At 42.5% G+C, this 13309-nt stretch overlaps 1 long non-coding RNA gene across 1 annotated transcript; it reads right to left on the bottom strand.

Annotated features, from left to right (window-relative positions):
• Nucleotides 1-6286: 6286 nt before the first annotated feature.
• LOC146200321 (uncharacterized) lies at nt 6287-13023 on the bottom strand. Its single transcript, XR_014704817.1, has 3 exons — nt 12909-13023; nt 8722-8754; nt 6287-7052 (listed from the first exon to the last, which is right to left on the bottom strand). It is a non-coding gene; the product is annotated as an uncharacterized LOC146200321 (long non-coding RNA).
• Between the last annotated feature and the right edge of the window lie 286 nt (nt 13024-13309).

Raw genomic sequence — 13309 nt, 5'->3', positions numbered from 1 at the left:
TCTATCTATCTATCTATCTATCTATCTATCTATCTATCTATCTATCTATCTATCTATCTATCTATCTATCTATCTATCTATCTATCTATCTATCTATCTATCTATCTATCTATCTATCTATCTATCTATCTATCTATCTATCTATCTATCTATCTATCTATCTATCTATCTATCTATCTATCTATCTATCTATCTATCTATCTATCTATCTATCTATCTATCTGTCTGTCTGTCTGTCTGTCTGTCTGTCTGTCTGTCTGTCTGTCTGTCTGTCTGTCTGTCTGTCTGTCTGTCTGTCTGTCTGTCTGTCCGTCTGTCCGTCCGTCCGTCCGTCCGTCCGTCCGTCCGTCCGTCCGTCCGTCCGTCCGTCCGTCCGTCCGTCCGTCTGTCTGTCTGTCTGTCTGTCTGTCTGTCTGTCTGTCTGTCTGTCTGTCTGTCTGTCTGTCTGTCTGTCTGTCTGTCTGTCTGTCTGTCTGTCTGTCTGTCTGTCTGTCTGTCTGTCTGTCTGTCTGTCTGTCTGTCTATCTATCTATCTATCTATCTATCTATCTATCTATCTATCTATCTATCTATCTATCTATCTATCTATCTATCTATCTATCTATCTATCTATCTATCTATCTGTCTCACTATATATCTGACTATCTCTATACCTACACGTAATTAATTTATCTAAATACGCAGGCTATTTCATCTCGGATGACACTCGAGTGTACTGTACACTGTAGCTGCGCAGCAAACATCTTTCTTCATCGTCTTTCCCAGGCTTGAGAGCACTATCATATCGCCGAAGTCGATCACGCCTGGTGTAAAACTTCAGCACAGTCTCGCGCTAGGCCGTATATATTAATCGCTATCATCAAGGTCCAGCTCCAAAGGGTTCTCGCGCTGTGCACTGAACATCGTCGTTATAATGAAGCTCCGTCTGCATTGCTTCCTCAATTAAATTAAATAAATATGCCACACACATCCGCCCTCCTGATAAGCACAGCGAATGGAGCTGGGCCGTTAGGCTGTCGAGACCATCGAACAACGAGAAGCCAGGCTCGATGGAGCCGAGAAGCTAACCCAACACAGAAGCGAGCCAACGCCGAAGTGGCAGTAACTCCCGATGGTTACGTTCGTGAAGCTCGTTTCAAGGATAACTGAAGGCCCATATTTCTTCCAGATAAGCACGAACAGTGTGCGTCAATATGAGCCACTACATTCGCGCGTGCGGACAAATTTGTTTTCTGCTTTTTCATCTTCCCCACATGTGCAACTGTAGGCTTCTCATAGCAAGACAAACAGTGCCCAAATCGCTGACATATGAAGCATCGCCTTCGGTTTTCGACGTAGGTGTGGACCTTGCAGCGTATATTTATTGCATAGATGGATGGTAGATTTATTTCGCTATTACATTTTGAAGCAGGTGTTTGTTTTACCCGCTGCTGGCATATTTATTATTTGATTCCCAGACTGCAATACTGCAGCTCGGCATGTTCTATGCTCTGCAGTAGAATCAATGCTTTGTAACAGTTCTTGATCAAAGCTTACTACTTTCGCATAGTTAAGGGTGCGGTGAAAGTTACCTGCACATTCTATTCACCAAAGTTGGGATGAGATGTCAGTTTGCTTCTATGCACTTTCGTCTTGATTTCTAGACGCAGCTGTTCAGGCGTCCGCCTTTCTCTTGGTTTGGCCAAAGCTGTTCATTGTGGATCTTGCGATGACAAAAGCGGACAGGTCAGTTACAGGTTTATTTGCCATGGAAAGATAGACCAAACATTTTGGAAAAGTTTTTATCGGCATTCTGATGTTGGTTTGTCATTTCCGGTCAAAATGGTTTTCTCGGCCAATCAAAGGGAGGTTTCTGGGTATACCTGCAAGATTCGATTTGTTTTTAGTAGCCAATCTGGACACCCAGCTTAGAGCCCAGAATAGTCTGAGCCCAAGGAAGAAATCAGACGAGGGGCAGATTTGAAGAAATTACTTACGAAAAAGATCTAGAAAGGGGATATGGGAGAACAAGTGCCTATTCTGCCCGTATGGGTGAGGCCGGATGTGTCTTCTAAGCGATGTTGGGACCAAAGTTGTGTATTGCATCTACCTAAATGCCTTAGTGGTACAAATATTAGGTAGGGGCTCAATCGCTAGGATCTCTGCTCCTTCGGACGTGGCGAAGCCACGCATGGCTTGATGTTGAAGCTCGGACTCCGCGGTGTCAGTCGGCAAAACAAGCATAACCATTAACTAATGCCCTCTGCGAGGGTGCTGATCCAGTAAGCATGCTAGAATTGATTTCGACCTTCCTAGTGGAGATACAGGTTTAGAAATTTAATAGCTAAGGCTTTATCACACGTTGGCATTGCAGCTCAGCACCATTCATAGTGCTTCAGTGTTTCACAATATTTTTAGATTTTTACACTTAGACGAAAAATTACCGAAAACATTGTTACGGTACGCAGTCACGAAGACGATGATGAAGTGCTGGGCTAGTGAACATCGACGACGCTGCAGCTAGGCTCTGGTTGTCCTGCGAGAGTGTCCCTGACGGCGAACTGTTGCGGCTACGGCGGAGTGTGCCTCGTAACAATATCTACAGACATTCGGTTCATGGTCGGCTGATCAATGTCACTACTCTGTGCTCTTTTGGTTCGTAAAGCGATACTATTCACACATTCTTAGCATTTATTGAAAATTTACCCTCTTTATCCCCTTCTCAGTGCGCGGAACCAGGCTATGGTTTTCTCACCACAAGCTCACATCTCGAACTTTCATGTCATTAACATTTTCTCTCTTAGCAGAATTTGAAAATGCATGTGTTCCTATTTCTAAGAGAGAAGAATTATGTCACTATGAAGTCGCGCATTTTTTAGAAATGAAACCCTGAATGTAAATGTGAGATTTTAGAATAAATATATATCCAAAGCCTTTCACTCGCCTTGCAATCAAATAAAAGTTTCTGGCCGATAGTGGGAGCAGATTACCAAGCAGATTACATATAGGCTAAGCTAACCGTCACCGCAGATTATAATTATGCGCGGTTGTTGCAAATACCTCGATCATTGCCGTAGTGACCGCCATAATTTAACTGGGGTAGTCAAAAGTTCCCAGGCCGCAGGTTTTGCTTCTGTTCAGCATATTCAAGCACGTGAGATCCCCTTAATGCCATGAATTATCTATGAGGTTAGAATAATACTTCGTTTACTCTCCACATGCACTTTAAGATTTGGGGCCGTCGTAGCTTCCTGACTATAAAGTTAGGAAGCGGACCCTGTGGCCTGGGAACTTTTGACTGCCCCTGTACATTGGGTCTAAAACGCACTGCTGTCCTCCTGCGCACTGAAGGTGAAGGTTATTGAGGAATAATGAAGGCTATTGAAGGTTATTGAAAATGCAAGGTTATCAAAGGTTATTACAGTGCAAGGTCATTGAAGGTTACTGAAGGCTACTGAAGGTTGCTGCAAATCTACTAAATACAAAGGGGGGGGGGGGTTCTTGAAATTATTTGATCAACACTGTTCCAACTTCGACTTATATTGATGAATTCGCTCTCGCGCTACCATCTGCTCTGCTGACAGTACTGGTTAGCTTAGTTGGTAGAGCGACTGCTGCGGTAAGGCAGTGGTCACGAGTTCGATCCCGATATCCTGGGGACTTTTTCTTCAACTACGAGGCTTCTGTGAAAGCTGTATAGCTTCTTTTTTTAGCCTTATGGCTGCCCTTGGGTTTATGTCAGTGAGTAATTATTCCGTTATTTGGGTGCGTTAAACGTCTAAGCGATGTGAAGTAGTATTAGATATATAATGAAGGCCGCCCAAGAGCCATGGTAATCCGTAACGAAACGAACAAATTCACCATGAAGAAGGGTTTAAATAGAGGAGAAATGATCGCTCCAGTGAAGCGGAAAATATGCAAAAATGATGGACGTGTTATCATATATATATAAATATATATAGAAGGACTGCAACAGGCGTTGACATCATGCACAGCCTACTGCTTTTTGGCTTTGTATAATGTCAAATTATGCTGCTGTTATTCATATCGTTGAGCACCGCAAGAGGCGGTCTGTGCTTTCTTTGATTAAAGTGGTGGTTTGCTCTCTAACAAACTCCCCGGTGCTGTTTCCAACTTGGTTACAAAAAATATCCTGAGACTTTTATTGGAAACAGATACCGACAGAGGATAATGAATATTAAAGTAGTAGTCTCGATTTGATCATAACATTGCCTTTCAAAGGAACTCAGAGGGTAAACAGCAAACGTAAGATCAATCACTTAGACAGCCAAAGTATGACACCATATATGTAAATATTATTATTTAGGAAAAAGTGTAAATCTCAGCATAGTTCGAACGAACAATCAGTATAGGAAAAGTTTGTACTAAAATGGACAAAAACATAACAAGTACACAGAAAAGAAGACATGCCTAAAGCACGGAGCTGTCCCACATCTTCCTTTCCATGTGGAAAATTTTCGTATCAACTGATTATACACAATTATAGCACTTTGTAGTTCGTTTCATATGACCGAGTGGACCCATAGTTGGTTTTGTTTCGGGGATTAACATGCCAAAGCTACTCAGGCTATGAGAGAAGCCGTAGTTTAGGACTCCAGAGATTTTGTCCACCTGGGGTTTTTAAACGTGCACTGACATCACACAGCACACGGGCGCCTAGCTGTTCGCCGCCATCGAAAGGCGGCCGCCGAGGCCTGGATTCGATCCCGCGTCCTTGGGCACAGTAGTCGAGCGCCCTAACCACTGCGCCACCCCGGCGGGATGAAGTGTATCTCTATATTTTCATATTTGTAGTTCATATTGTCAACATTCACTTTACATGCTCTCTCTATGCTTCAAATAATTCATGTACAAAACACATTGCGTTCTAGGAGGCATCATATGAAAAGTTTTACTAGGGTTTGTTTTTACTTATGAAGCTTGCACTGTATTTTGGCGTAATGAATCAGTTATCCCGAGGTTTATTATTTCGAAATATATCAAGGCGTTTGAAGTTTTCGGAGTGTACGTCCACCTGGAAAAGTTAGTGCCCTCAGATGCGGAACATTAGAGCGCAATGACTAAAGAATATCTTTGGAGTGGGGCGTATTTGCATTGCCCACAAATCAGGAATTCGTTTATTGGTAATGCTGAAGGGAAAAAGTACACTATTCCACTGGTACCCACAATGGAGAAAAAAAATCCAGACTACTGGAAAATGTTAAACTTGATTTGTAATAATCTGGAATCTTGGGCGTGTAGTTGGTCGATCATAGTTAACACAGAGCAATGGACGTGCATGGAAGAGCAAAGAGACGTACATCTAGATGCGGGCGCAGGGGACAAATTGAGGACAATTCAGAAATATAGAAAGTTAAATAATAAACAAAACGTTGAGACAGAAAGAACGTAGTCTGCGTTACGTAAAAAACGCGAATAACTGGCGTTGTATTCCAATTTAGAAGCAAAATAGGCATGAGCAAAGCTTGTAATGCTTCGAAAGAAAAGCCGATCTTGGCTCCAGAACAGCTAAACGGAGCAGGGCGCACCATACGGACTGGTGAGCGGATGGGTTTGGGACGTTTACGTGAATATTGTGCATTCATCTGGCACAGCAATACGTTACTTAGAGGCATATGGGAGAGGCTTTTGCTATTAAGAAACAGTTATTATGACGACAAATAATAGAAACGATTACTATGAACACCACAACAGAGGATATTTTCCTGATTTCCATCACACCAAAGCATGCTTTACTTCCTTTATATGTTCTTTCATCTTATCTCAGCATGACTTCTTGTTGGCGTTAATACACAAAGCGACCCCTCGGCTTAGGCCGCATCGCGCCGAGGCGTGCAGGCCCTATAGACCACAGAAAAAAAAATGGCTATGAAAGCGTTTACAGCTGTGTTCCTGGTTGGTCCACAACAATTCTAGGTCCGATAACACTATGATTAGTGGCTTTATGGATCTGTTTAAACAATGTTTCGTTTTTCTACGCACTTTATTTGTGTTTTGCTCTTTAACATTGAAACAATTTGTGCGACCCGACACCAGTGACTCCAGAGGAGTGGTGTCCACCCCCTGCTCAGGTGCGCTACAGATGCACAAACAAACGATGCGTGTATGAGTTTCAGGCTGTTTCGCATCAGGCGGAACCCTTTTGGGCTCCCGTCTAAAAGGCCACTGGGCCCAGGCTCTTTCTGCAATAGATTCTGGGGCGAGGAACGATGTATTTGCGGTTACGCCAGGGAACACGCCATGTCCGGACGTGTAGCCCCCCCCCTCCCCCTTATCACATCGGTGAGGTTTATTTAGCTTTGATAATCAATGTGTTTCAGAGAACACCTCTTACGATCCCGTTCGGCAAATGGGCCGTGTCACCGTTCATGTCGTTCTAGTGTAACCGAGCGAGAGTCTCGAGGCACGAGAGAGTCACGAAGCAAAAAGAATGTTTTGCGAGAAGGGAAAGTAGAGTCACGAGATAAGGGGCTGCTCATCCGGGACTCTTCTTTCTCCTGTGCTCAGAAATTCTGTTTACCTTGTCAGGAACAGAATGAATCAAAACTGTACATACATGCACACAAATCACCTTGAAACGTTTTGCCTCAGTATTTTGCAAAATTATTAAAGGTGCAATCGAGTCATTTCTGAGAAACATTATTCTCGCTAATATTTACTCGACTGTCGCGATTAAGAAATGTTAGTCATAACCAATGCAACTGAAAATTAAGCCCATGTCAATGAAACTACGTCCGTACTCTTTACTTTCGTGAGGGTAAATTTCTTCCCTCTGCGTTGGTCAATGAAAATGCTACTGCAATTGTACGTAGTCAGCCCGACTAGCATATTTTCGAAGGTCGCTCCGCGTGATGTCAATGGCTGGCCGCGTGCATCAAACCCACCGGCGGATGGTAACAACCAATGGGAGCGCGAAGAGCGCGAGTGTCATAGTGGTGTCCCGTGCCGTGAGGAACTGCTGATCCGGCCGCTCCGGCCTGCAAGCGCTGTGAACTTGCGCTCTCAAGCAGTGCCAGGAGTTTCTACCAGACACTTCTTTCTTGCAGTAAGAGCTGAAAAAGCAAGTACAAACATAACTGGCCATTCAGGCTTGTCGTACTCTTCAACTGATTTTGTGTTATTCAATAAATTTTTCATGCTCCTGGACTCAGGTGTATTCTTTTCAGTCCAAGATGTGTACTTGGTTTAAAACATGTCTTCTCAGCCAAGTGTTCAAATACTCGTAGTCCGTCAGCACTTAAAAAATTCGCCGAATTTTCAACGAAAATCTACAGCGGGGAGCTTATTTGTAATAAAGCAGTAAATGAATCATTGGAATGCACTCAAGCGCAAGCCCATGGTTTCCAAAGGAAGCTGTACAGCCAGCAGTACCAGAAACATCGCAGCTAAAGAAACTTCGTCCTGGACGGGGGTTCAAACACGGGACTACCGCCGTCTTTAGAAATTAGTCGCGCTACCAATATTCTACCAAAATTACGGCCAGCAGATCAAATTATGTATAAGACGAGATCGATCAATAACACGAAATGGGGAATACTGTGATGAAATGTTTGAAAAATTGCAATACATGCCAATTTTAATACAAACGTATTGTCCCGAACCAGGAAGAAGTTTCTTTAACTGCGTAGTTTTGGGGAAATTGCATAGCTTTTCTCTGCGGCCGTATGGCTGGGCTTGGGTTGACATCAAAGAGTAATATTACTCCCTGATTACAAATCTATGTGTTGGAAGATTCGCCTAAACACTAGAACAACACTATTCCTATTTTCAGGTAATAATCAATTCGCTCTCGCCCTACCACCTCATTTGCTGGCCATCTAGGTTAGCTCAGCGGGTAGAGCGACGGCCCAGAATGGGGTTTGTCCCAAGTTCAATCCCCAGAAAAGGACGAAATCTTATTTAACTACGAAACTTCCCAGAAAGCTTTAAGGCATTCTTCTGTAGCCTTGTAGCAGTGCTGTGGTGTGCTATATGAATAAACAATTACATCGGTAATGCAAACATATGCGTCCTTACAGAGGTGCAGCGGTGGCGTAGAGGTAGAACATCTGCCTCACGTTCAAAAGTACTGCAGTTTGAATTTGAAACCCGGGGCCACGCAACTCCTAGGCGGACAAACAAATAAATCCGTGAAGCTACGGAATTTCGTAAGAAGGTTCGGGGTGCGACTGCTTGCTGGTGAAAATATCTTGAAACGCCATTCCTCTCAAAAATAAAAGATTGCGCTTCCCTGGTGCAGTAATCGGCCTCCACCTCCTTGGAATACTGGAATTAACCCCGGGTCTTCAGTCACCAGCGACTGCAACAACTGACCACGGTAACGATAAAACCAGCGAAATACAGAGGCTTCAAGAATTGCTAGCTTTCGACAGGCCGTCATTGGGAATAGACTTGACTCGTTTAAAGCTAGAATCCTGGCCAGTAAGGCTATTTTAGCAGTGCTATTCGAGAACCTAGCAGGTATTAAATGGAATATCGAAGGGCTTAGTGAGGTTAGGGGTCAAATGAGGCATATGTTTTACAAACGGGCGATATGTATAGTGTATCGAGGCTTAGGAAAGGGACGCAAACTAGGAGTATTGTTGCCTGTTAATAGGCATATAGCTTTTAACATAGATGACGTCTACAGCATTAATGAGAGTGTAGCAGGCGTCGTAATAAAGCTTAATAAGCGGTATAAATAGACGGTTGTACACGCCTACCAATATGTTTCATGCTCACCAGTCAGTCAAAAGCGAAGACGTAGAATTGGCACTGGGAAAGTAAAAGCACGAGGAGTAGATATTAGACGAGTGTGCATAATGCAATAACTTCCGAATCATGACCACTTCCTTTGAAAAACACAAAAGTCGGTACGGCTCATGAAAAAGTCATAACGCAGAGATTAAAAATTTACTTCGCACTGTATTATAACACTGGCATCGTGCAGAGTGTTCATACAAGTGTTCGGCAAGATGAGATGCATAAGAAAGGTGCGGTGCAGTGACAACAGTATAGTACGGTCTCGAATTTGTGGAGATAATAAGTGGGCACAGAACATATTAGATAGAACGAGAGCCATTAAAGAGTTAGCGCAAGGAGGGAATGTAGGCGAATTCTGGATCTGAATACAGAACAGATATACAACTTTAACCGAGTAACATGAACTCTGTACTGAGCAAAAAATAAATTAAGATGTATATTTACTTAGTTCGCGCAAGACGTAGGCGGAAATATGGTTCGAGAGGATAACAGGAAACTATCTTAATATACGAAATATTTGATTAAGAACTTGAAAAATATGAAAACTTATAAACCAATGCACAGACCAGAACTGGCAAAGCTAAGAAATTAATCAACAGGCATAACGTGTCAGACACAAGAAAGTATAAATTATGAAAACTAACAGGCTCTGCAGAGACGTGATAGTCTGAAAGTGGTGAAAGGAAATTTATTTAAAGAAAAATAAGAGGTTAGATGAAAGGGACAAGGTGGGCGAGGTCATTGCTACTATAGACACGTTACGCAAAGTAGCTGAGCAGCTCTTATTGACCTATCAATCAGCAAAAGTATTCAGGACATTCAGGGCAAGCGAGAACCCCTGGCTCTGTCTTGCCATCAGGATAAATTCATTGTAAAACACTTCCTGGTTACTCTGCTGATTCTCGGACACAACGATGTCAACCACAGGGAACAAAAACTTAACTCTAATTTAGGAGGCACTTTATTAAACATTCATTCAAGAATAAATGATTGAACACCCATTTACCTACGTTTTGCTTTGTTTAGTAAATGCGCCCGATGCAGCAAAAGAATCATAAGTGTGCTTCTCTTAGCTTCTCTTGCAGTACGGCCGTCATCGCAGCCTCCAGTAGGTACAGATCATGTAGTGACTAGCAAGGCGGAGAATCGAAGCGCGCGTTCCATATATCCCCGTGGCTTTGTGTCGGTTTAGTGTGTTCAGCTAAATATTTGAATGCTACTTCAGGCTTTTATTATTATGTAGCAGACCGAACTGGAAGTCCCTGCAACAACTTTATCAGTGGACATGAATCCAATGGAGGCAACACACAAAGAAAAGTTTTAAAACCAGCAGTTTGCACATAAAGAAATTGGCTACCAAGATCACGCATTGGCGACAAAGATGACAATACCAGAGATGAACCAGTGGTTTTAAGCAGTGACCAGCAAATCTAATACATTTACACTGGCAGCCACCTTCTTTTTGAGGCCTGATAGTCCCAACAAAAAAATCCATGAATACAAGTTACACGCAAAAACGCAGGCGGCCGGTTTGAGAATACCTTTATAAATAATGTTGGCCGCACTTTGGTTATAAAGTTCCGTTTTCAGTACATACAACTTTTTAGTGATTCTGAGATGGCACTTTAAATTGACAGAGGCAAAATAATTTGTTGTCAGCGGCAATTTACTCGAATTCATCGCATATGTTGCTGGCTCTAAACGCGTTATATAGCAATAACACTAACCAACGCGCGCTTCTTTATGCGGTAGCGAGTTGGCGAATTTTAGAGTCCTTTATAGCTACGGCCTCGGCAGCGGGGACTTAGGTAACAAAGGCATCGACAGCAGAAACCTCGTTAGGAGAAAGCGTGGCCAGATACTCGGTAGGGCATTTGGCAGCAGGTTCCTTGGAAGCAGGGACCTCACGAACAGGTTCGTCGGTACCGAGGACTTCGAGATCGCAGGCACCTCGGTAGAAGATACCTTAGCAACAATAGCCTCAGTGGGAATTTTACGAAGGAGAAGTCTTAAACCAGGAGCCTAAATAAAGTAGGCCCACAACATGAAGCAAAACATTTTCTCTTACGAGCACAAATCAGATTTAAGAGAAATCAGTAATGATTTCGACCTCCTTCGATATTAAAAGTGGCAATCAAGGCAGAGCGATGTCTTATAGAGTTTGCCACGTTGTTTGTAATTGAGTGCCTACACCCTAATCTCACCACCGATAATCCAACATTTATGGCAGCCTACCACAAAAGAGGCACATAGGTAAATACGGTAATACAGCCGCCGATTGTTGACTAGTTCTTCAACCAGCCACGCGCAATTTTGTGCCTATCGAATTCACTTATTTTCTAAACTTCAATAAAAAAGCACCTAGAATAAACTACATGCCAATAGAAATGACGCAAAAGGCGTTGTACAAAGTTATCTATGTTCAAAGCTGAGTATTTTAGGAGTTGCTTTCCACCTGTAAACAAATGATGTGAGTCGCTAAACCTGTAATTCAACTTTGGATTTGTAGGGTCTTCATGTGCAGGATTTCCAAGAACAGCTAGCATTTCATAATTGAAAAGCGTACTTCGATTGCGCAATATGACTGTATGACGTGGTGACATGGGGCTACTAGCATTCGATCTGTGGGGCGGCACGCTTCTGCTACATGGTGGACATCAAGTATTGGGGATTTAGGTAGAGTATGATTGTGGCGTTTACGAGCCATTGGGTCTGTTATATATTGAATAAAGCCCTGATTTTTTTCCAACAGAGTACGTCTGTACAGTTTAATGATATCACTCAACCAGTGCAAGCAAGTGAAACCATTTTCCCCATCAAAAAAAAGAAGCAAGTGCTGCCGTATTTTCCTTGCCTTTCACTAATAAAATATTCACACTTGTCTAATGTAGGAGCAGTTGAAGGGGGTAGTGAATGCAAACAGCAACCTCAAACGCCTACTATAGGGCGCTAAGCCGTACGCCAAAGTGCAAACGGGTCACCCAGCGCATGGAAGTGTTAACATATTCTTGCATGAGTCAATTTATTAGTAAGAACATCTGCGAAATATGGCCATTGTAATTGCCCTCTAGCGAAAATATTTCCAATTTGCGAGAAAACAATAGGCACCTATCTTGTTATAAAGCGCCGACAAGCTGCAAGGTTCGAAAGTAACTTTTCAAGACTATAGTGCCTCAGATCTGAGCGAAGAGATTGGAGTATTACAACATCCTGTAATTTTCACTGATTGATTACAGGTTTATTATTTCATAGCGCTCACTGCCACGTATAACGATACACATGATGTAGAGCGTGATCATCAGCTGTTGACCATCTATGAAACTGGCATATATTACTAGCTGTTTTCCCGCATCTAATGATGTGTTTTGTTCGTAATAAATTGTATTTGTTCTGTTTGTAGCGGCGCTTGTATTAAAAGTGGCTACATTGTGGACACTCCTGGACTTATTCTGAACTCCTGTAGATCAAAACCTTGCACTAAACGTAACAATGTTCCAACTCTACTGCACTGAGGTCGGAGATCATGCGGTCATCATTTCTGACTGTGCATCAATATTGTACTCTTTTGTCGGTCAGTATAGCCAACAAGCCGATCCGTTAAACATCGGGTAACGACATTATGAACTATTTACTTATGATATATTTTATCGTTGCTTCTTGAGGTTATCTGTGCACGTTACGACACTTCTCACGGTATGCAATTGGCACAAGTGCGAATAACAGAACACTGTCCTCCTTTATTCACATTCATTTTTACGCAGCACGAAACAATGGGTGAAAGAGGCAGATCGATATTATACACTAGTTCCGAGCATCACCTGATTTTCACTCAGACAAATCAACTATACAGAATTTCCATGTTAAGTAAACACAAACTTTTGCGCACCAAAAAAGAAACATGGAATTTCGCGCCTAGTTTTGTATCTCCTCACCTCTAAAAAAATCCCGACTACAAACGTCTTTTTTTTTCTGATAGGCTTATATAAAGCATCGGTCACGAAACACGTGTTAACATGTTTCCTTTTTTATCAAAAGCTACCAGGCCAACACCCATACTTGAAAAGAATAGTTATTTGGCATCGCTTTTGACATGAAGTATACTATGGTTTTGCTCCTCATTTAGACAAAATAAATGCATTGAGTGAAAGAAGGAAGATAGAAGAGACCTGCTCCAGGTGTACCTGGCGAAGTGAAGAGCGCAAGTGCGTGTCACGAGTCCTCTGTGCTCTGGCATAAGAAAGAAAATTTTTGGTGATGCATTTAGTTACAGATGATGGTACAAGTGGTAATATCAAATGAATTTTCTTTTGCTTGGGAAAATAAACTACCCCCCCCCCCCCCCCCCCCCCGAGAACGGAAGGTCCGACTTTTTTTGCATAGCGCTATTATCTCAAGACCAAAATAACGCATTCCTTCCTAAACAAAATGAGCTAATAAGTAACGCACTTTTATGTAACCGTCTTTGCCTTTGATCCTTTCTTTTCTCTACGCTGCGCAAGCGTTCATATGAAGTGGTATGTAGTATTTAACATTTCGATGTGGCACTTGGGGATACGAAAAACACTGT

The sequence above is a fragment of the Amblyomma maculatum genome, chromosome 2 (assembly GCF_055883805.1).
Source record: "Amblyomma maculatum isolate TAMU_Amacu chromosome 2, ASM5588380v1, whole genome shotgun sequence".
NCBI lineage: Eukaryota > Metazoa > Arthropoda > Arachnida > Ixodida > Ixodidae > Amblyomma > Amblyomma maculatum.
This window is presented reverse-complemented; position numbering and strand designations above follow the sequence as displayed.